Below are 20,800 nucleotides of genomic sequence, written 5' to 3'. Positions count from 1 at the left end.
ATCGTGTTTATCAAATTTATTAGATGTAACCAGCAAGGTAGATAAAGGGGAACCAGTGGATGTAATATATTTGGATTTCCAAAAGGCATTCGATAAGGTAACATATAAAATGTTGCTATGCAAGATAAGGGCTCATGGGGTTGGGGATAATATATTAGTATGGATAGGGGACTGGTTAACAGACAGAAAACAGCGAGTAGGGATAAACAGGTCATTTTCCGGTTGACAGGCTGTAACTAGTGCGGTGCCACAATGATCAGTGCTTGAGCCTCAGCTATTTACAACCTATATTAATGACTTAGATGAAGGGACCGAGTGCAATATATCCTAGTTTGCTGACAATACAAAGCTAGGTGGGAAAGTAAGCTGTGAGGAGGACACAAAGAGCCTGCAAAAGGATATAGACAGGCTAAGTGAGTGGGCAATAAGGTGGCAGATGGAGTATAATGTGGGTTTCCATATGGTTCCTCCTGTTAAGAAGCCAACCAAGATCAGAAATTCCCTGTTTAGGCAATTGTTGGCAAGCAGTCCATTGTGCACACCAATGGCGCCCCAATCTGTTGTACCACTTGGTTACTGAGACTGAAGCTGGCATTATCTTCTTCAGGGTGGAGTTCCAGGAGGCAGACTGGGACTTCCGCCCACCTCTCTGAACCCAGCCCTGACTCATTTCTCTGGGTTGGGGCTCATTGTCGATCCCAGGAGGATTCCCACTGCTGTCGCACCGGAAGCGGCCTTAAAGGACTATGGAAACATCTCGAAGATCAGACCAGCTGTCCCACTGAAGCCCTTGGTTGAAATCAGGCACTTCAGCATGTAGGTTTTGGGAGCCAGACTAGAGACAGAGGAGGCCACTACAAGGCCCTCTCTCTCTTCACCAGGGGAACCTCAGGACCTTTACTGAGGCTTTTTGGAGCCTATGTGCTACCTTCCCCATGTCAATCCGAGGAAGTTGTGGTAAGTGGAGCGAACCATAGGAAAATACTCCAGGGACCTGGTTCCCTCCTGCGTCACCGCCATTTATGTGTGTCGACCTGGGAAGGAGAGGCCAGTGGCAGTTCCCGGCAGCGGTGAGGGGAGGGAAATACAGGTTGGTGATGAGGTGGCCGTAGGCCTCGCCACCTGCACGTTCCTCCGTTCTCCATCACAATCCTGCTCGAAAGCATGCGGGATCCTGAAGCAGAACCCTGGCCTCACTCCCATAACTATCAGGAATGATTGAACAGGCTGGGGTTTTTTTTCTCTAGGAAAGAGAAGGCTGAGGGGTGTCCTAATAGAGGTCTTTAAAATTATAAATGTGTTTGATCGGGTAGAAGTAGAGAGAATGTTTCCACTTGTGGGGGAGTCCAAAACTAGAGGCCATAAATATAAGAGTCACTCATAAATCCAATAAGGAATTCAGGAGAAACCCCCAGTGAGTAGTGAGAAAGTGGAGCTTGCTAGCACAAGGAGTAGTTGAGGCGAATAGTACAGATGCATTTAAGGGGAAGCTGGATAAACACATGAGGGAGAAGGGAATAGAGGGTTATGCTGATAGATTTAGATGAGGAAAGACGGGAGGAGGCTCGAGTGGAGCATAAACGCTGGCATGGACTGGTTGGGCCAAATGGCCTCTTTCTGTGCTGTAAATACTATGTAACCCTTGGAGCACTGCTTTTTCTATTATATAACTAAATTCCCAGCGTAGTTTTTAAAAATAGGGGGAAAAATTCAGTTGTTTGCGCCTCCCGTTAGCTCCTTCAGAGGGCACTAAAGGGGTGCAAAGCAACTAGCGCCCGAGCGCAGCGATGTTTGCGCCGCTCACGAAATTAACTAGATTTTTGCGGCGGCAGTAAACACTACGGCCACGATCTCTTGGGCTGGCAGATCGTGATGTCAGTCGAGTGCGCAACGCCCCGGTAGCGCCCCGGACCGGATATTGAGTGGTGCCCACTTCCTTACCTCCTGCTGCTAGCAACGACAGGTTGAGGAGAGCGTTATGCAGTCAGAAAGGGACTGGGGCGCGCTATTTAAAGGCGACCGCTTCCTGCCTTTTTTTGTTGGTGGCATTTTTGCACCACGCATTCTGAGAGAGAGAGCGAGAGAGACTTCTGGAGAGATTCAACGCTGTGTGAAGGAGTTTTGGGTACAGCGCAGCACTTTGCAGGTTTATTTTGATTTGCCCTTCCTTGCTTCGTCAGCGCTCTGAGGTAGCACCTCACTCTTCGGACTTTGCGCCTTAAGACAGGTGTGAAGCGTCTGATTTAGCGCTCCAATCACCTCCAGGGGCAATAAAAGCCAAGTTTGCCGTTGGAGGCGATAATTAGCGCGCCAGGCGCTAAACTTTGCGCACGGCCAATAATGGTGCCCCAAAAGGGGCGATACTGAATTTTTCCCCCCTAATGTTTAATATTTCTTGTATTTTGTCGCGCAAAACAGAGTGAGCCAACATTAAACAGATTTGTTTTCGGCAAGTACATTTTGCACTGAGCTTTTCTAGTTCCAAAGATCTCTGTGTCATCTATGTCACAAATGTTTGTGCTGCCTGTCACTTCTGGTTTCTACCGAAAGACGTGCCAGGAATTGGCTGATTTTCAAAACCCAGAGCCCCTGGCGTGGATGTGCTGAGTGCCAATTTCCCATACACAGGCCGAAACTGACGTGAAATTGTCACTGGGCCCCAAACTCTCTTTCTTCTGAACAAAGCTGGATAATTATCCCAGACACTTAATGGATGTTTCCCCCCAGTGGCTGCTGCCAGATTACAATGATTTTCTTCTTTTTTTTTGTATACGGATAAAATAAATGTGACCTCTGCCCACAGGCAGCGGCTGCAGAGGTTTGCACGCAATTTCAGAAGCCCCCCTGATGGGATTGATACAAAAGGGAGGCTCATGTAGCATTCATGTCATCATACCCTCATTTGAATATTAATCATGCCCTCATTTCAATATTAATTAGCCATTCTCCAACGCAACCATAAGCAAGAAGGAGGCTGCAACTCAAGTTCGAAAAATCAGGATTATTGGCCCAGTTTAGTTTTCTATGGGCTGCTGGTAGAAATTGTTGTTTGGTTAGTCTAAAGCAGAAACACAGGGGTCGATTTTAACAGCCCGCCCCTTGCCCAGCAAGACTGGCGAGTGTGAGTTGGGTTGCCATCTCTGGCTGGGTGTATGCCTGGAGATTTTATCACATGACCTCCTGTTGTGAACCGCCCCGCCCCCACACTCCCACCATTGGTTCATCCTCCAGGCGCACTGCCTTCGCCCGCCAATTGGAAAGGGAATAGACTCTTTGGGCTGGATTTTGTCAATGGGGAGCTTTTGGAGGCGGGACGCCTACTTTTTGGGTTGCAGTCCCGCTTCCATCGACTTGTGGCCAACCCACGCTATTTTCCCTTGATTGACCTTGTTAAGCCCGTCCAGCGGACTCAGCAGGCCAGTTAAAGGACACCTGGTTACTGGTGACGTCAGCGATTGACATTTCATCTGTCAAGAGCTTTTGACAGATGAAAAATCAGCGTTTGACGGCTCTGTGAAGCTGTCAAACACTGACAATCTGTCTTCTAACTTGAGTCCTTGTACTCAGACTCAGTTAGAGAGCTCTCCAGACCAGAAAGCAAAGGCTGCAGCTTTTGACAGTTCAGCGGCCATTCTGCTTTCTGTGCCGGTGAGCTGAGGGACTCCCGAGAACTGAAGGAAGGAAGCCTGCAGGAGAAAGTAAAGGTAAGTAAAACTTATTAAAACACTTTACACTTACCTCACACACTTACCTCTGCACACATGCACCCATCACTCATCTGTACAACGGACATCTCGACCCCTCCAACGTCTTCAGACCGACGGTCCGCCTCGCTAACTTGGCGTGGTTCGGAGCCGTCGGACAGCCCACACTTCAGGGCTAATAATAGGGAGTAGGCAAAAAACTGCCTGTTAACTATCTGTTAGCAGGCAGTTAATTGGCACTAATCCCCTTCCCGCCTCGGGGAGGCGGCTCCCAGCTCAGGTCGGGTACCTGCCTCCTGGGACATTGGCACGGAGGCGGGTTGGGGGCGGGATGGGTTTCTGCCCCTCGATTCTGCAATTTTCCCACCACTCCCGCCTCCAAACCTGCCTCCTCGGGGCTTGGAAAATCGAGCCCTTTGTTACCCAATTTAATTAATCTTAACTATTGTTGAAACAGCCTTTTTTTCCCCCCATCTCCAATATTATTATCACTAATAAATGAATGTGTTCAAAGAAAATGAAAAACACAGTTTTGTTTAACGCCCCTATGACGTTTCTCCCAGGGTTTGCTCACAGCCGTGTCCAGGAGATCAATCTTCAATTCTTGGAGACTCCGGGACTTCCTGGAGGGTTGGCAATCCGAGTGAGAGAGGTTAAGATCAGGCTGAGTCCACTTACCACCCTGAGGCTGCACTGTTCCCATCCTCAACCTCGAATCTTCACCAAGGACCTCAATAAATCTAAAAGTCACAGCTCGAGACTGTCATCGGTGCGGCAACGGGATCTTCACGATGACTCGAAGGGGGGAGGGCCTGCCCGCTGTCAAACCCATCAGAGAATCCTGGCGGGATGCAGCAGAGTGGCCAGTGGAGGCCAAGATAAGTCCGACTTTTTTATTCTTCGAAGGAGCAGGAAGAAATCCTCAGGCTTCTCTTGCCCTGGCCCTCCATCTCTCCCTCCCTACACAGGCATCTGCTTTGGATCCCTCCCTCCTCACAGCACTTACTATATGCCTGGGTCCGTTTTCTTAGGTCCCCCAGCGATGCCCAGCTCCCACCTCAGTTCCCGCTCATCTGACTACAGGTAGTGAATCTCCCGCCCGAAACCGGTGGGGAGTGGCAGCTGGCTAGTGGGCGGGAGCCCAATGTCAGGCAGGAAGAATCCGTCGCCGATGACTGAGGGAACGGTTCCTGGCGTTCAGGTAGTTTGTGTTGAAAGGGGGTTCGGAAAGGCCTTCCTATCGGAGGGGAGGGGAAGTCAGGATGTTGTGTGACTTGAAGAGGAACTTGGAGGTGATCATGTTCCCAGGCGCCTGAAAGGAAAGAGGAAAGTGCATCAGATTTCAAGAAAAAGAAAGACTTGCATTTATAAAGCGCCTTTCATGACCACCGGACGTCTCAAAGTGCTTTACAGCCAATGAAGTACTTTTAGAAGTGTGGTCACTGTTGTAATGTAGGAAACGCGGCAGACAATTTGTGCACAGCAAGCTCCCACAAACAGCAATGTGATAATGACCGGATAATCTGTTTTTGTTATGTTGGTTGAGGGAGAAATATTGACCAGGACTGCAGGGTTAACTCCCCTGCTCATCTTCGAAATAGTGCCATGGGATCTTTTACGTCCACCCGAGAGAGCAGACAGGGGCCTCAGTTTAACGTCTCATCCGAAAGACGGCACCTCCGACAGTGCAGCACTCCCGCAGCACTGCACTGGAGTTAATATTGCGCGAGCTTTCTGATCTGGCCCTGTGATTTACGCCTACACCCTCTGTGGCAAGGATAGTCGCTTGTGAATTCGACCCTTCAGCCACTCATGCCGCTGCAGCAGAACTGATTTGGCGCTTACACCATCCCATTTGGAGAGGGACGGTTGCCATCAATATTTTTTTACTGTCCAGTGGTTGCCTTGTTAGTGTTGCTTCATGTTTATAATGAATTTCAGCTGCAAAAAACGGACAAACAAGATGTTGTGAAACCCAAGCAGTTTGTATCTCCTGGAATCCTGGTTAATGAATGATGATTTACAGCCCAGTGGCACATGTGTGGTTAATAAATGTACTGAACAAGTCTTTGAAAGTGCAATATCTTCGGAACACATTGAAGATTGCAGTCTCTCAGCTGTAAACACTGATTGGAAAAGGCCATGAGCTGGAGTTAACACAGCTAGTCCCACAAAGAACTGGGGGCACCTAATGAAATTATGGGAAACAGGACACAACTTGAGTAAAAGTGAAAGCATATAAATATAGTGCAGCACCTTTAATCTCTTGCGATACAGTGAGTTCCTGTTGTTACTATGATTCATTTACCAGCTGAAATAAAGAACAAGAACCAAGGGTCCTTATCAAGCCAATTTTGTTAAACTGGGCTAATTTCGATCTCCAATCAGAATAGTTAGCACAACAACAAGAACAACAACAACTTGTGTATATATATAGCGCCTTTAACGTAGTAAAACGTCCCAAGGCGCTTCGCAGGAGTGTTATAAGACAAAAAAATGGCACCGAGCCACATAAGAAATTAGGGCAGCTGACCAAAAGCTTGGTCAAAGGGGTAGGTTTTAAGGAGCATCATAAAGGAGGAGAGAGAGGTAGAGAGGTGGAGAGGTTTGGGGAGGGAATTCCAGAGCTTAAGGCCTAGGCAACAGAAGGCACGGCCACCTATGGTTGAGCGATTATAATCAGGGATGCTCAAGAGGGCAGAATTAGAGGAGTGCAGATATCTTGGGGGGTTGTGGGGCTGAAGGAGATTGCAGAGATAGGGAGGGGCAAGACCATGGAGGGATTTGAAAACAAGGATGAGAATTTTGAAATCGAGGCGCTGCTTAACCGGGAGCCAATGTAGGCCAGCGAGCACAAGGGTGATGGGTGAACGGGACTTGGTGCGAGTTAGGACACGGGCAGCCAAGTTTTGGATGACCTCAAGTTTATGTAGGGTGGAATGTGGGAGGCCAGCCAGAAGTGCGTTGGAATAGTCAAGTCTAGAGGTAACAAAGGCATGGATGAGGGTTTCAGCAGCAGATGAGCTGATGCAGGGGTGGAGACAGGCAATGTTACGAAGGTGGAAATAGGCGGTCTTAGTTATGCCACGGATATGTGGTCGGAAGCTCATTTCAGGGTCAAATATGACACCAAGGTAGCGAACAGTGTGGTTCAGCCTCAGACAGATGCTAGGGAGAGGGATGGAGTTGGTAGCTAGAAAACTACTATTGCTCCAGGGCGGGCAACTACAATTATACAGGGCTTTGGTGCGGCCACATCTGGAGTACTGTGTACAGTTCTGGTTTCCTTCGCTAAGGAAAGACAATGGCTTCAGTCTTCCCAATATTTAATACACTATAAAAAGCATACTATACAAAGGAGTCAATGGGGTATTTGTTTAAAAGCTCCTGCACATATATAATAGCACAAAATCTCCAGATTGTAGCAAGTACTTGAAACAAAAGCTTGAAAGATTTGAATTTGCAGATGTGTTCCTCACTTATAGCCTATGCATTCTGACCACTCATGGCCAAAACATCTGGGTCTCCTGTTGAATAATTCTCATTAATTTTCCCAGTGCATGGCTACTACAAACAAGCTTCAAGCAAAACCAGAGATTAGAAGAATTGTCCCAGCAGAAGAGTAGCTAGTTAATACCTTACTGGTTATTTCCTTTAATAGAGTTAAGAATAGCATTGAAGGCAAGAATAGACTCTGCCACACAATAAGTTCTTGCGCTGCTGGGTCCATGAAGGTATCACTTGTGGAACCTTCCGTGTTAGATGTATAGATGCATTTCAGGGGAAGCTCGATAGTTACACGAGGGAGAAAGGAATAGAAGGGTATGCTGATAGAGTTAGATGAATTATGGTGGGAAAAGGCTCGTGTGGCCTGTTTCTGTACTGTAAATTCTATGTCAATGTAGAATGTAATGTTAGATTGATAACAGGTGAGTTTTACGAGATTACATTTGGCAATGTCAGTTTGGCTCAGTTGGTAGCGTGCCATGGTTTGTACATTTTAACCTCACTCCAAAACCTGAGTAAATAATCTAGGCTGCTATTTCAGTGCACTACTGAGGGACTGCTGCAATGTTGGAGCTGCTGTCCTTTGGATGGGATATTAAACCGAGGCCCTGCCTGGATGTTTCCAGGTAAAATTTTGCAGAGCTTCATCTTCTTTAGAAGCTTTACATAGAATTACATAGGACAGGACTTTCATTGGGCCATGGAGGCAGGATTGGAGGCGCGTGGGGGGTTAAAATCCCCAAATCGGGGGGGCCACGGACCCATCACGCCCCCAACCCGCCTCCATGCCAGTTTCAAAGGAGGCGGGTACCCGACCCGTACTGGGACCCGCCTCCCCGAGGCGGGAAGGGGATTGGTGCCAATTAACTGCCTGTTAACAGGTAGTTAACAAGCAGTTCTTAGCCTAATCCCTATTTTCATTGTTGAAATGTGGGATTCCCGATGGCTCCAAACCACGCCAAGTTAGCGAGGTGGGCCGTCGGGATGAAGGGCTTGGAGGGGTCGAGATGTCCGGTGTTCAGGTGAGTGATGGGTGCATGAGTGCAAAGGTAAGTGTATTTGGTGTGTTTAAAGTGTTTAAAGATGTTTTACTTACCTTTACAGCCTTCCTTCCTTCAGGTCTTGGGAGTCCCTCATCTCACCGGCACAGAAAGCAGAATGGCCGCGATCTGTCAAAAATGTTGGGAGGACTCGTAAAAATCAACATTTCATTGTGCAGTACACACGTCTGCTGCATATATGACAAATAAAATTGAATTGAATTGAATTGAATTGAATTGAATTGCAGCATTCAGCTTTCTGTTCCGGGGAGATCTCTAAATCATCCTGAGAGGAAGGAATTAACTTAGAGTTAATACGTGGGGTTACGGGGTTACGGGGATAGGGCTTGGGTGGGATGGCTGTCGGTGTAGGGACCGGGTGCTAGGGTTTGGATGATCAGCCATGATCTCGTTGAATGGCGGAGCAGGCTCGAAGGGCCGAATGGCCTACTCCTGCTCCTATCTTCCATGTTTCTATGTTTCTATGAGTGCAGATTGTCAGTGTTTGACAGCTTCAAACAGCTGTGAAACGCTGAGGCGGGCTCAACAAGGTCAATCAAGTCAAAATCGCATGGGTTGGCTAGAACTCGATGGAGTTGTAGTCCCGCCTCCTACCCGCCTCCTCAATGAAAATCCAACCCATAGAGTCTGCAGCATAGAAAGAGGCCATTCGACCCAACTGGTCCATGCCGGTATTTGTGCTGCACACGAGCCCCCTCCCACCCTACTTCATCTAACCTTATCAGCAGTTTTACCCAACTGAGGAGATTTAAGAAAACGTATTAGGCTGAGCAGTTAAAATTGTAACCTCGACAGTGCAATTGCACAACATCGGATTGAGAGCACAGTTTTCGGTTGGCGTGTATTGATGGCTTTTCAAAACTCACCCACTGCCACAAACACAAAGCTTGGGGTATTTCAACTCCCGGCTCTGGCCAACTTCTCACCGGTCCGGAGTGGGTAGCAGTGCAAATACGCACGACCCAGAGACAGCCTACCAAGAGCAGGTAATGCCGAGGGGTCAGCTGCATCCCTGCTCCTCCGGGCTCCACAAAGAATTTTTTTTTAAAAAGGTAAACTTACATTTTTGGGGCCTCTTCTGGCCCAATCTGGTTCCTCACTGGGTTAGCCTGGCGTGAAACTCACTGTCATTTCCCGCTTAGGCCTATCAATAAAAAAATCGCAGTTGGGTACTGATGACGTCATTGGGACCTGACATGCAAATGCTAAGTAGGACCCCGCTGGCTTTGGGAGGGGTGTCCTTACTGCCTGCGGTGAAAATCCCAGCAGGTCACCTCCCTATGGCTCCAGGGCAGGCAACTACAATTATACAGGGCATTGGTGAGGCCACACCTGTAGTACTGTGTACAGTTCTGGTCTCCTCAGCTAAGGAAAGACATATTTGCCTTAAAGGGAGTGCAACAAAGGTTCACTAGACTGGTTCCTGGGATGAGGGGATTGCCCTATGAGGAGAGATTGAGTAGACTAGGCCTGTATTCCCTAGAGTTTAGAAGAATGAGAGATGATCTCATTGAAACATATAAAATTCTAAAGAGGCTTGACAGGGTTAATGCTGAAAAAATGTTTCCCCTGGCTGGGGAATCTAGAACACGGGGTCACTGTCTCAGAATAAGAGGTCGACCATTTAGGACTGAGATGAGGAGAAATTTCTTCACTCAGAGGGTTGTGAATCTTTGGAATTCTCTACCCCAGTGAGCTGTGGAGGCTCAGTCATTGAGTATATTCAAGACAGAGGTCGATACATTTTTGGGAACGAAGGGAATCAAGGGATATGGGAATAGTGCAGGAAGGTGGAGATGAGGTAGAAGATCAGCCATGATCTTGTTGAATGGCGGAGCAGGCTCGAAGGGCCAAATGGCCTACTCCTGCTCCTATTTCTTATGTTCTTATGTTCTTAACTGACCAGGATATTTTCAAATGCGCACTCGCCTGGTTTCCACCAGGTGGGTAGAGTTAAAATCATCCCCATAATGTCATAGCAAACATTGAAATATGGTAAATTTAAAAATAAACCGCAGTAAATGATCATTAAGTACCTATATAATGTAATTACCAGGTCTGTAATGCATTCAGATAGATAGTGGCAGAATTAGCTTTTTATATACATATACATATACATTATATGTATATAAATTAATACAGTTTTCTGTATGAATGTAAAGCTGGGGCTGGGAAGCTCCAAGATTGCCTCCCAACTCCAGAATGCCTGGCTTCCAGGAAGTGGCTTCTGTTTTAGACTTCCAGATAGGATTAACGTGTTTATTAAGACAGGGAGACCTTGGGGTGGATTTATAGCTATACTGCTCAGCTACGGCATCACTTGGGTATAAAGAAAGGAATATTAAAATTTATATAGCTCCTTTCACGACCTCAGGACATCCCAAAGCACTTTACAGCCAGTGAAATACTTTTAAAGTGTAGTCGCTGTTGTAATGTAGGAAATGTGACAGCTAATTTGCGCACAGCAAGCTCCCACAAACAGCAATGTGATAATGACCAGATAATCTGTTTTAGTGATAAATTTGGAGGTGAGAGTGCTACCAGCTGACATCCAAAGAGGAAAACTGGGCGGGGGAGGATGGCATGCCTGTTACAATCATTTAAAGGGAAGGAAAATCAGACAGGTTCTGTTAGGGACGTTGCAATCCTCCCCACCAGATTTTCTTCTCTGTGCACAGCCCAGGCGATGCTTAATGCCTGAGCAGTATAGCTGAACATCTACCCTTTAGTTTGGATACTGTGCGCAACGTTGACCTGTGGACCATGCCACCTGGCAATGAGTTTGTAAGGTGAAACATTAACCTATTAATATCCACCTTTGTTATGTCTATCCAGAATTTGCAGCAAATTCCAGGTATTGCAAGGGCTAATGGGACAATTAAGCCTCTGGCCTCAGACACACAGAGAGAAATGTAAGAAAGAAAGGCTTGCATTTATATAACGCCTTTCACAACCACCTCAAAGCGCTTTACAGCCAATGAAGTACTTTTTGAAGTGTAGTCACTGTTGTAATGTGGGAAATGCAGCAGCCAATTTGCACACAGCAAGCTCCCACAAACAGCAATGTGATAATGACCAGATAATCTGTTTTTGTTATGTTGATCATGGGATAAATATTGGCCAGGACACCAGGGAGAACTCCCCCGCTCTTCTTCAAAATAGTGCCATGGGATCTTTTACGTCCACCTGAGAGAGCAGACGGGGCCTCGGTTTAGCGTCTCATCTGAAAGACGGCACCTCCAACAGTGCAGCACTCCACTGGAGTGTCAACCTAGATTTACGTGCTCGAGTCCCTGGAGTGGGACTTAAACCCACAACCTTCTGTCTCAGAGGCGAGTGTGCTACCAACTGAGCCACAGCTGACACTATAAAAGATGGAACCTTGAAAGCACGGGATCCAGGTTGGTCCCAGGAGGAACAGAACCGAAAGTGAGTGCTGGACTATGTGCAGACGGTTAGTAAAGAGATTCTTTACACTCACTACTATCAAAAGCAGAGTGCAGCTTCATAAGATCAGGCTTTTTCCTGCTGTCATTTTACTGATCTCTGTGTTTAATTTCTGTAAATAAGTCTAGTTAGTTAATTCGGAATCAGGGCACAGCTTGAGTGTGGGGTGTTGATAGTACCCTCTTCTGGAATAGCTTGGAGAGAAATAAGTGCAGTGGGCACTGACCATCTATCTTTAGATACATAGATACATAGAAGATAGGAGCAGGAGTAGGCCATTCGGCCCCTCGAGCCTGTTCCGCCATTTAATGAGATCATGGCTGATCATCCAAATTCAGTACCCTGTCCCTGCTTTCTCCCCATATCCCTTGATCCCTTTAGCCTTAAGAAATATATCTAACTCCTTCTTGAATATATTTAATGAATTGGCCTCAACTGCCTTCTGTGGTAGAGAATTCCACAGATTCACCACTCTCTGGGCGAAGAAATTCCTCCTCATCTCAGTCCTAAATGGCTTACCTCTTATCCTTAGACTGTGACCACTGGTTCTGGACTCCCCCGCCATCGGGAAAATCCTTCCTGCATCTAGTCTGTCTAGTCCTGTTAGAATTTTATAAGTTTCAATGAGATCCCCTCTCATTCTTCTAAACTCTAGCGAATATAAGCCTAATCGACCCAATCTCTCCTCATACGTCATTCCTGCCATCCCAGGTATCAGTCTGGTGAATCTTTGCTGCACTCTCTCCATGGCAAGAACATCCTTCCTCAGATAAGGTGACCAAAACTGCACACAATACTCAAGGTGTGGTCTCACCAAGGCCCTGTACAGCTGTAGCAAGACATCCTTGCTCCTGTACTCGAATCCTCTTGCTATGAAGGCCAACATACCATTTGCCTTCTTAACCGTCTGCTGCACCTGCATACTTACCTTCAGTGACTGGTGCACAAGGACACCCAGGTCTCATTGCACTTCCCCTTTTCCCAATCTATTGCCGTTCAGATAATAATCTGTCTTCCTGTTTTTGCCACCTCGCATTTATCCACATTCTAGGATTGTGTAAGTTCTAAAGGGTGCTAAATCTTTGCAGGGATGGAAAACTACAGGGCTACACTTTCAATTTGCAAGGGATGCAATATTCTCTTACAGGAAGTGTGGCAAGACTTTTGCAGGATGGGGGTAGGTGGGGTGTGGAGGAAGCTCATTCCTAATATTAGGCCACACTGGCGGCAGTGAGTTCTAGCCCTGTCACAGGAGCAGAGGGTGCAGACAGGAATGTATGGTGGGAGAAGATCACTCAGATAGGATGGAGCGAGGACATGGAGTAATTTGAAGAGGGTGAATTTGAATTTGATTCGATGAAGCATATGGAACTGGTGCAGCTTAGTGGAGATGAGTGTCAGGACTCATTCCCTTTAACCTTCTAGACATTTTGCAGTGACTCATCTTAACTTTATTTTCCAAAGATTACATGGAATTACATAGAATGTACAGCACAGAAACAGGCCATTCGGCCCAACTGGTCTGTGCCGGTGTTTATGCTCCACACGGGCCTCCTCCTACATTACTTCATCTAACCTTTTCAGCATAGCCTTCGATTCCTTTCTCCCTCGTGTACTTATCTAGCTTCCCGTTAAGATATAAGTAGCATTGAGACATGTAACCATGTTTAGACATCATTATTTTCTCCTGAATCAATCAGAAACAATTAGGAGCTTTACATCTATCCCAGAAGAAATGGACATAAAGCCAAGAAAGGAGCAACGCCTTGCCTGCATCTATTGAGGTAAACCAATGCAATGGGCTATCGTGATTGCTGGACTGGGGAGACAGAACACTCTACAGTAATCTGTGCAAAAAGCAGGCCAATTTAGGACTTTGCCTTAGCTGAATTCCTCTTCTGTAATAATCCTATTTCGATCACCAGCATGTTAACTTTGCCAAAAAAATTAGCCCCGAGTGCAAGTATTTCCTACTCGTGGAGAAATCTGTGGTCACTGGTCTTTGCGCTAGCCTAAAATAAATAAACCGTATGTGGGCCAAATTACTTTTCACTACCTTCAACCTGACAAGTATTCAAGACAGTATATGCTTCTTGACACAGCACCACTCACTGTATGGAGAACAAAGCATTATAGCCTCTGGAGTATATTACTGCTGCACCCACTTGGCAATTCATTTCAGTCTTGTTTAAAATGAACTAGGTTTATCTTAGTGAAAATGAAAATAAACCTTAGCCACATTACAAAGGCAGATTTACATATTCAGTGATCATCAATATGAAGCTACATCATTTGGGCATAAATTCTGTCAAGTAACCATGAAATGGCACAGCTTAAAAGGCCTTTTTTAATCTAAGTATTTTAACCCTCTTGAGTATTGAAAGTGCCTATCAGTTTATGAAGCATTCACACTTGATCATTTGACATCTGCAAGAGATTGTGTCCAGTAAATTTCCGCTTGTGAATATTACCGTATAGAATTAAAGAAATATGCAAACATTTTTAAGTTGCAGTATACTTGGAATGTCCTACAGAATTGAAATGGTGTTCCAAGGTTAAATTTGAGTCCAGTTGGTCTATTCCCTAAATATTATTTGTGCATCAGGTGGTCAGGCTGTGGACCACATTTGAATCTCCCCCACCCAGCATTCCCCAGGACCGATGCAGTGGGAATTTTGTGTTGGGCTGCCTTGGAGGGGGGGGGGGGGGGGGTTGGTGCTGGGGGGGGGTTAAGGGGGCGGGGGTTGTGGGGGGTGGAGTGACGCATTATCAAGAATTCCGAGATTTGACAGTGAAGCACCAACCTCTCCCTCAACTCTATACTGCTAATCACTGGCCATTATCTCGTTGCTGTCTGTGGGAGCTTGCTGTGCGCAAATTGGCTGCCATGTTTCCTACATTACAACAGTGACTACACTTCGAAAGTATGTCATTGGCTGTAAAGCGCTTTGGGGCATCCTGAGGTTGTGAAAGGCGCTATATAAATGCAAGTTCTTTCTTTCTTAATACCATTAGATCAAAATCAACAGCTTAGCGGAAAAATTACTTTTTTTTTTATTCGTTCATGGGATGTGGGTGTCGTTGGCAAGGCCGGCATTTATTGCTCATCCCTAAGTGCCCTTGAGAAGGTGGTGGTGAGTCACCTTCTTGAACCACAGAGGGCAGTTCAGAGTCAACCACATTGCTGTGGGTCTGGAGTCACATATAGGCCAGACCGGGTAAAAACAGCAGATTTCCTTCCCTAAAGGGAACCAGACGGGTTTTTACAACAATCCGGTAGTTTCATGATATTAGCTTTTTATTCCAGATTAATTTAATTAATTGAATTTAAATTCCCCAGCTGCTGTGGTGGGATTTGAACTCATGTCTCAGGATCATTAGTCCAGGCCTCTGGAGTTACTAGTCCAGTAACATAACCACTATGCTACCATACTAAAGAAGTACAAATATACAAACTTACAGCTGAATTCCTAATGACAGACATGCCTGCAAGGAAGAGGACAAGAGAGTGAAACAGATTGGACGTTTTCACTAGGCTGTCCCTAAGTGTGTCCTGCATAGCATTGCTGATGACTTGGGAACAGGCTTTGGGAACAGGCTGCCCACCATTCCCATCTTGGATCACAATGTCCATGAGCGAGGGGACGCATACCTTGGAGGAAATATCCTCTTAAATTTCCTGCACTGTGTAAGGCCATTCTTCACTTCAGCAAAATTCCTTAATGACAGAGTGAAAGGACAGGAGAAATGCTCTAAACGAGCTCCTTAAATACTATCAGCATTATCAGCATCCCTTTCACGCCTCGCACAGGTAGACTATCCTTTATCCGAAAACCTCGGGACCAGCCGTGTTTCGGTTTTTGGAAAATTTCGGATTTCAGAAGGTATTTTATAAGACTGGGAAATTTGTCGGGGGTGGGGGTGGGGGTCGGGGTTGGCGGGGGGTCGGGGTCGGCGGGGGTCGGGGTCGGCGAGGGTCGGCGGGGGGGTCGGGGGTGGGGGTCGGCGGGGGTCGGCGGGGGGTCGGGGGCGGGGGTCGGCGTCGGCGGGGGGGTCGGCGGGGGGTTGGGGGCGGAGGTCGGCATCGGCGGGGGGGTCGGCGGGGGGTCGGGGGGGTCGGGGTCGTGCGCACGACAGAGATTTCGGTTTTCGGAAGTGCGGATAAAGGATACACTATCCCTTATCCGAAAGGGTGGGGGTCGGGGGGGGAGAAAAGAATATCGGACAGGCCGCTGCAGCTATCGGACGGGCCACTGTATTGTTGGGTTCACTCTCCCGGTATACCTCCTTCACACTGCCCGGCTCGGCCTGCAATCTCCTACCCAGGAGGGAACTCAGTGACCCTCTGCCCTGCTCAGCGTAAGTCGTGCGCCACTCTGGTCATGTCGTGCGCACAACTTACGCTGAACGAAAAAACTTTCGGTTTTTAGAGGGTTTCGGTTTTCGGAAGTTCGGATAAAGGATAGTCTACCTGTATTACCATTAGTTTAGAAGGAAATAATACAACAAAAAATTGCATTTATATAGTTCTTTTATTATAGTAAAACGTCCCAAGGCACTTCACAGGAGTGTTATTAAACAAAAAAATGATACCAAGCCAAAAAAGGAGACATTAGGACAGGTGATCTTGGTCAAAGAGGTAGAAAGAAAGACTTGCATTTATATAGCGCCTTTCACGACTACCGGACGTCCCATTGCGCTTTACAGCCACTGAAGTATTTTTGAAGTGGAGTCATTGTTGTAATGTGGGAAACGCAGCAGCCAATTTGCACACAGCAAGCTCCCACAAACAACAATGTGATAATGACCTGATAATCTGTTTTAGTGATGTTGATTGAGGGATAAATATTGGCCAGGACACTGGGGATAGCTCCCCTGCTCTTATTCAAAATAGTGCCATGGGATCTTTCATGTCCACTTGAGAGAGTAGATGGGGCATCGGTTTAACGTCTCATCTGAAAGACGGCACCTCCCAACAGTGCAGCACTCCCTCAATACTGCACTGGAGTGTCAGCCGAGATTTTTGTGCTCAAGTCTCTGGAGTGGGACTATGAACCCACAACTTTCATGATTCAGAGGCAAGGGTGTCACCAACTGAACCGCAGCTGACATTGTAAGCTTTAAGGAATGTCTTAAAGGAGGGGAGATAGGTAGAGAGGCTTCCGGGTGGAATTTCAGAGCTTAGGGCCTTGGCAGCTAAAGGCACGGCTGTCAATGATGGGGCGAAGGAAGTCGGAGATGCACAAGAGGCCATAATTCAAGGAACGTAGAGTTCCAAAAGGGTTGTAGAACTGGAGGTGGTTACAGAAATAGGGAAGGGAGAAGTCCATGGAGGGAATGGAACACCAGGATGAGAATTTTAAATTATAGGCGTTGGTTGGCCAGGAGCCAATGTAGATCAGCGACCAGAGGGGGTGATGGATGAACGGGACTTGGTGCGAGTTAGGATACGGGCTGCAGAGTTTTGGATGAGCTCAGGTTGATGGAGAGTGGATACAAATAAAGTTTTGCCTAGACTGCAGTCCTCGAAGTGTTAAGAACAAAATCTAAAAGAGGGATTTGCATACCAGCCAACGTTTTTGCTATGTGATCTTTCAGTGTTATTAAAAGCAGGGTAAACTTGGCACCCGAAAGCTAGAACCAAGCTATACTTTATGCCATATACAGTATATGGCATCAGTTCCAACAATGCGTCCAATGCAAGGCATTTATCACCCTTACTTCTGCTTTAGGCCTTTGACTACCCACACTACTGTGTTCACAGGTCCATGTACAATTATTTGCTAGGCAGGTTTCATTTTATAAAGATAAAATAAATTAAGGATGCATTTTTTATTGCTTGTTACTTCACCATTGTCACAGGTGAATGTTAACAATGCCAATCACCAAAAGGAAGTGTGGGATGGGAATTTATTGAAAGAGTGGTTTAAAAAGAAGGATGTTCTTGCCATGGAGGGAGTGCAGTGAAGACTCACCAGACTGATACCTGGGATGGCAGGAATGACGTATGAGGAGAGATTGGGTCAATTAGGCTTATAGTCATTAGAGTTTAGAAGACTGAGAGGGGATCTCATTGAAACTTATAAAATTCTAACAGGACTAGGCAGACTAGATGCAGGAAGGATGTTCCCGATGGCGGGGGAGTCCAGAACCAGGGGTCACAGTCTAAGGATAAGGGGTAAGCCATTTAGGACTGAGATGAGGAGGAATTTCTTCACCCAGAGACTGGCGAACCTGTGGAATTCTCTACCACACAAGGCAGTTGAGGCCAATTCATTAAATATATTCTAGAAGGAGTTAGATATATTTCTTAAGGCTAAAGGGATCAAGGGATATGGGGAGAAAGCAGGGACAGGGTACTGAATTTGGATGATCAGCCATGATCTCATTAAATGGCGGAAGAGGCTCGAGGGGCCGAATGGCCTACTCCTGCTCCTATCTTCTATGTTTCTAAAATGAGAGAGGGTTAAGTAATAAGGAATGATTGCCTGAACTCTACAGGAACATAGAAACATAGAACTTAGAAACATAGAAAAATAGGAGCAGGAATAGGCCATTCGGCCATTCGAGCCTGCTCCGCCATTCAATATGATCATGGCTGATCCTCTGTCTCAATACCATATTCCCGCTCTCTCCCCATACCCCTTGACGCCTTTTGCGTCTAGAAATCTATCTATCTCCTTCTTAAATATATTCAGTGACTTGGCCTCCACAGCCTTCTGTGGTAGAGAATTCCACAGGTTCACCACCCTCTGAGTGAAGACATTTCTCCTCATCTCAGTCTTAAATGTCCTACCCCATATCCTGAGACTGTGACCCCTCGTTCTAGAGCCCCCAGACAGGGGAAACATCCTCCCTGCATCCAGTCTGTCTAGCCCTGTCAGAATTTTATACATTTCAATGAGATTCACTCTCATTCTTCTAAACTCTAGTGAATACAGGCCTAGTTGACCCAATCTCTCCTCATACGACAGTCCTGCCATCCCAGGAATCAGTCTGGTGAACCTGCGCTGCACTCCCTCTATGGCAAGTATATCCTTTCTTAGGTAAGGAGACCAAAACTGCACACAGTACTCCAGGTGTGGTCTCACCAAGGTCCTGTATAACTGAGCCTGAGGATGCACAGGTCAATTGAGAATGGTCTGCATGAAGAGGTCTTCAATTAGCCTGCTATTCTTAATTCAACAGAGTTCCTCATTACTGGTGATGGTTTGCTCAGGCTAAACAATATGGGGATAATTTTGATTAAATGGAAATAAAAATCGGGAGAGCTGTACAACGGGCAGCCGATTCACTATCACGTTTTACTGACTTACATTGGCTCCCAGTTAAGCAACACTTTGATTTTTAAATCCGCATCCTTGTTTTCAAATCCCTCCATGGCCTCTCCCCTCCCTATCTTTGTAATCTCCTCCAGCCCCACAACCCTCCGTGATATCTGTGCTCCTCCAATTCTGGCCTCTTGAGCATCCCTGATTTTAATCGCTCCACCATTGGCGGTCGTGCCTTTAGCTGCCAAGGCTCTAAGTGCTGGAATTTCCTCCCTAAACTTCTCTGCCTCTCTACCTCTCTTTCCTCCTTTAAAATGCTGCTTAAAACCTACGTCATCTGCCCTAATGTGCAAAGTACTGTAATATCAGCTGTGGCTCAGTTGGTAACACCTTTACCTCGGAGTCAGAAGGGTATGTGGTTCAGGTCCCACGCTAAGAGACTTGAGCATAAAAATCTCGGCTGACACTCCAGTGCTGCACTGTCGGAGGTGCTATCTTTCAGATGAGATGTTAAGTTGAGGTCCTCTCAGGTGGACATGAAAGATCCTACGGCACTATTTTGAATAAGAGCAGGGGAGTTCTCCCCGGTGTCCTTGCCAATATTTATCCCTCAATCAACATCACTATAACAGATTACCTGGTCATTATCACATTGCTTTTTGTGGGAGCTTGCTGTGTGCAAATTGACTGCCGCGTTTCCCACATTACAGCAGTGACTCCACTTCAAAAAGAAGGTACTTCATTGGCTGTAAAGCGCCATGGGACATCCGGTGGTCGTGAAAGGCGCTATATAAATGCAAGTCTTTCTTTCTTTAATATCACCTTCTGTGGCTCAGTGTCAAATTCTGTTCGATGACGCACCTGTGAAACACCTCGGGATGTTTTGCCATGTTAAAGGCGCCATAAAAATACAAGTTGTTGTTGTTTTACGCCATTGCACAAAGTCAAAATGACCCCCGATGGTTGGTGTGCGCCTAGTGCCTGGTAGCTGAGTGAGGATAGACTGCTTTATTCTTTTAGTGTTCAATGACGGGGGCATCAGATCCCTGCAGTCTACTGGAGGAGTGAGGAGCTGCAGCGTGATTGGAAGAATCCATTCATATTCTTTGGTAGTTTACAAGTCCCAGGCTTTGGCTTCTGTTTTAGAGTGGTAAACCCTGATTTTCATGGCTCCTCCCTACCGTTTACTCCAAGCTTTTCAGACACTTATACATTATTTTTGTTCTATAGCGATGTAGTTCCAGTAAACTCTGCACAATGATGATTCATGTCATTCAGTCTGAATGGGAATTTTATATACGACACCTTTGTGCTTAAAGCATGAACTCAAGAAAAATTTGCATTTATATTATGGTGCCTTTTATAACCCCACGACATCCCAAAGCACTTTATAGATAATGAAGTATCCCTGAAGCGGACATGAAGGCAAATGCAGCAGCCAATTTGTACTCAGCAAGTTCCCACAAACAGCAACAAAATGATCACCTGTTTTAGGGATAAATATTGGCCAAGACACCAGGGAGAACACCCCTGCTCTTCTTCAAAGACTGATACCTGGGATGGCAGGAATGACGTATGAGGAGAGATTGGGTCGATTGGGCTTATACTCGCTGGAGTTTAGAAGAATGAGAGGGGATCTCATTGAAACTTATAAAATTCTAACAGGACTAGACAGACTAGATGCAGGAAGGATGTTCCCGATGGTGGGGGAGTCCAGAACCAGGGGTCACAGTCTAAAGATAAGGGGTAAGCCATTTAGGACAGAGATGAGGAGGAATTTCTTCACCCAGAGAGTGGTGAACCTGTGGAA

The 20,800-nt window shown here is 46.4% G+C and overlaps 1 long non-coding RNA gene across 1 annotated transcript in view; it reads right to left on the bottom strand.

The window, feature by feature from the left end:
* Positions 1–3,651: 3,651 nt before the first annotated feature.
* The window catches only part of LOC147107115 (uncharacterized), a 28,636-nt gene continuing 11,487 nt past the window's right edge, over positions 3,652–20,800 (bottom strand). The window contains exons 2-4 of the long non-coding RNA XR_015081034.1: positions 9,335–9,416; positions 8,308–8,380; positions 3,652–5,016 (exon numbers count right to left, since the gene is read on the bottom strand). This is a non-coding gene — a long non-coding RNA (uncharacterized LOC147107115). The remainder of the gene's footprint in view (positions 5,017–8,307; positions 8,381–9,334; positions 9,417–20,800) is intronic.

The sequence above is a fragment of the Somniosus microcephalus genome, chromosome 15 (assembly GCF_052327205.1).
Source record: "Somniosus microcephalus isolate GS21.2 chromosome 15, FLI_Smic_1.0, whole genome shotgun sequence".
Lineage (NCBI taxonomy): Eukaryota > Metazoa > Chordata > Chondrichthyes > Squaliformes > Somniosidae > Somniosus > Somniosus microcephalus.
This window is presented reverse-complemented; position numbering and strand designations above follow the sequence as displayed.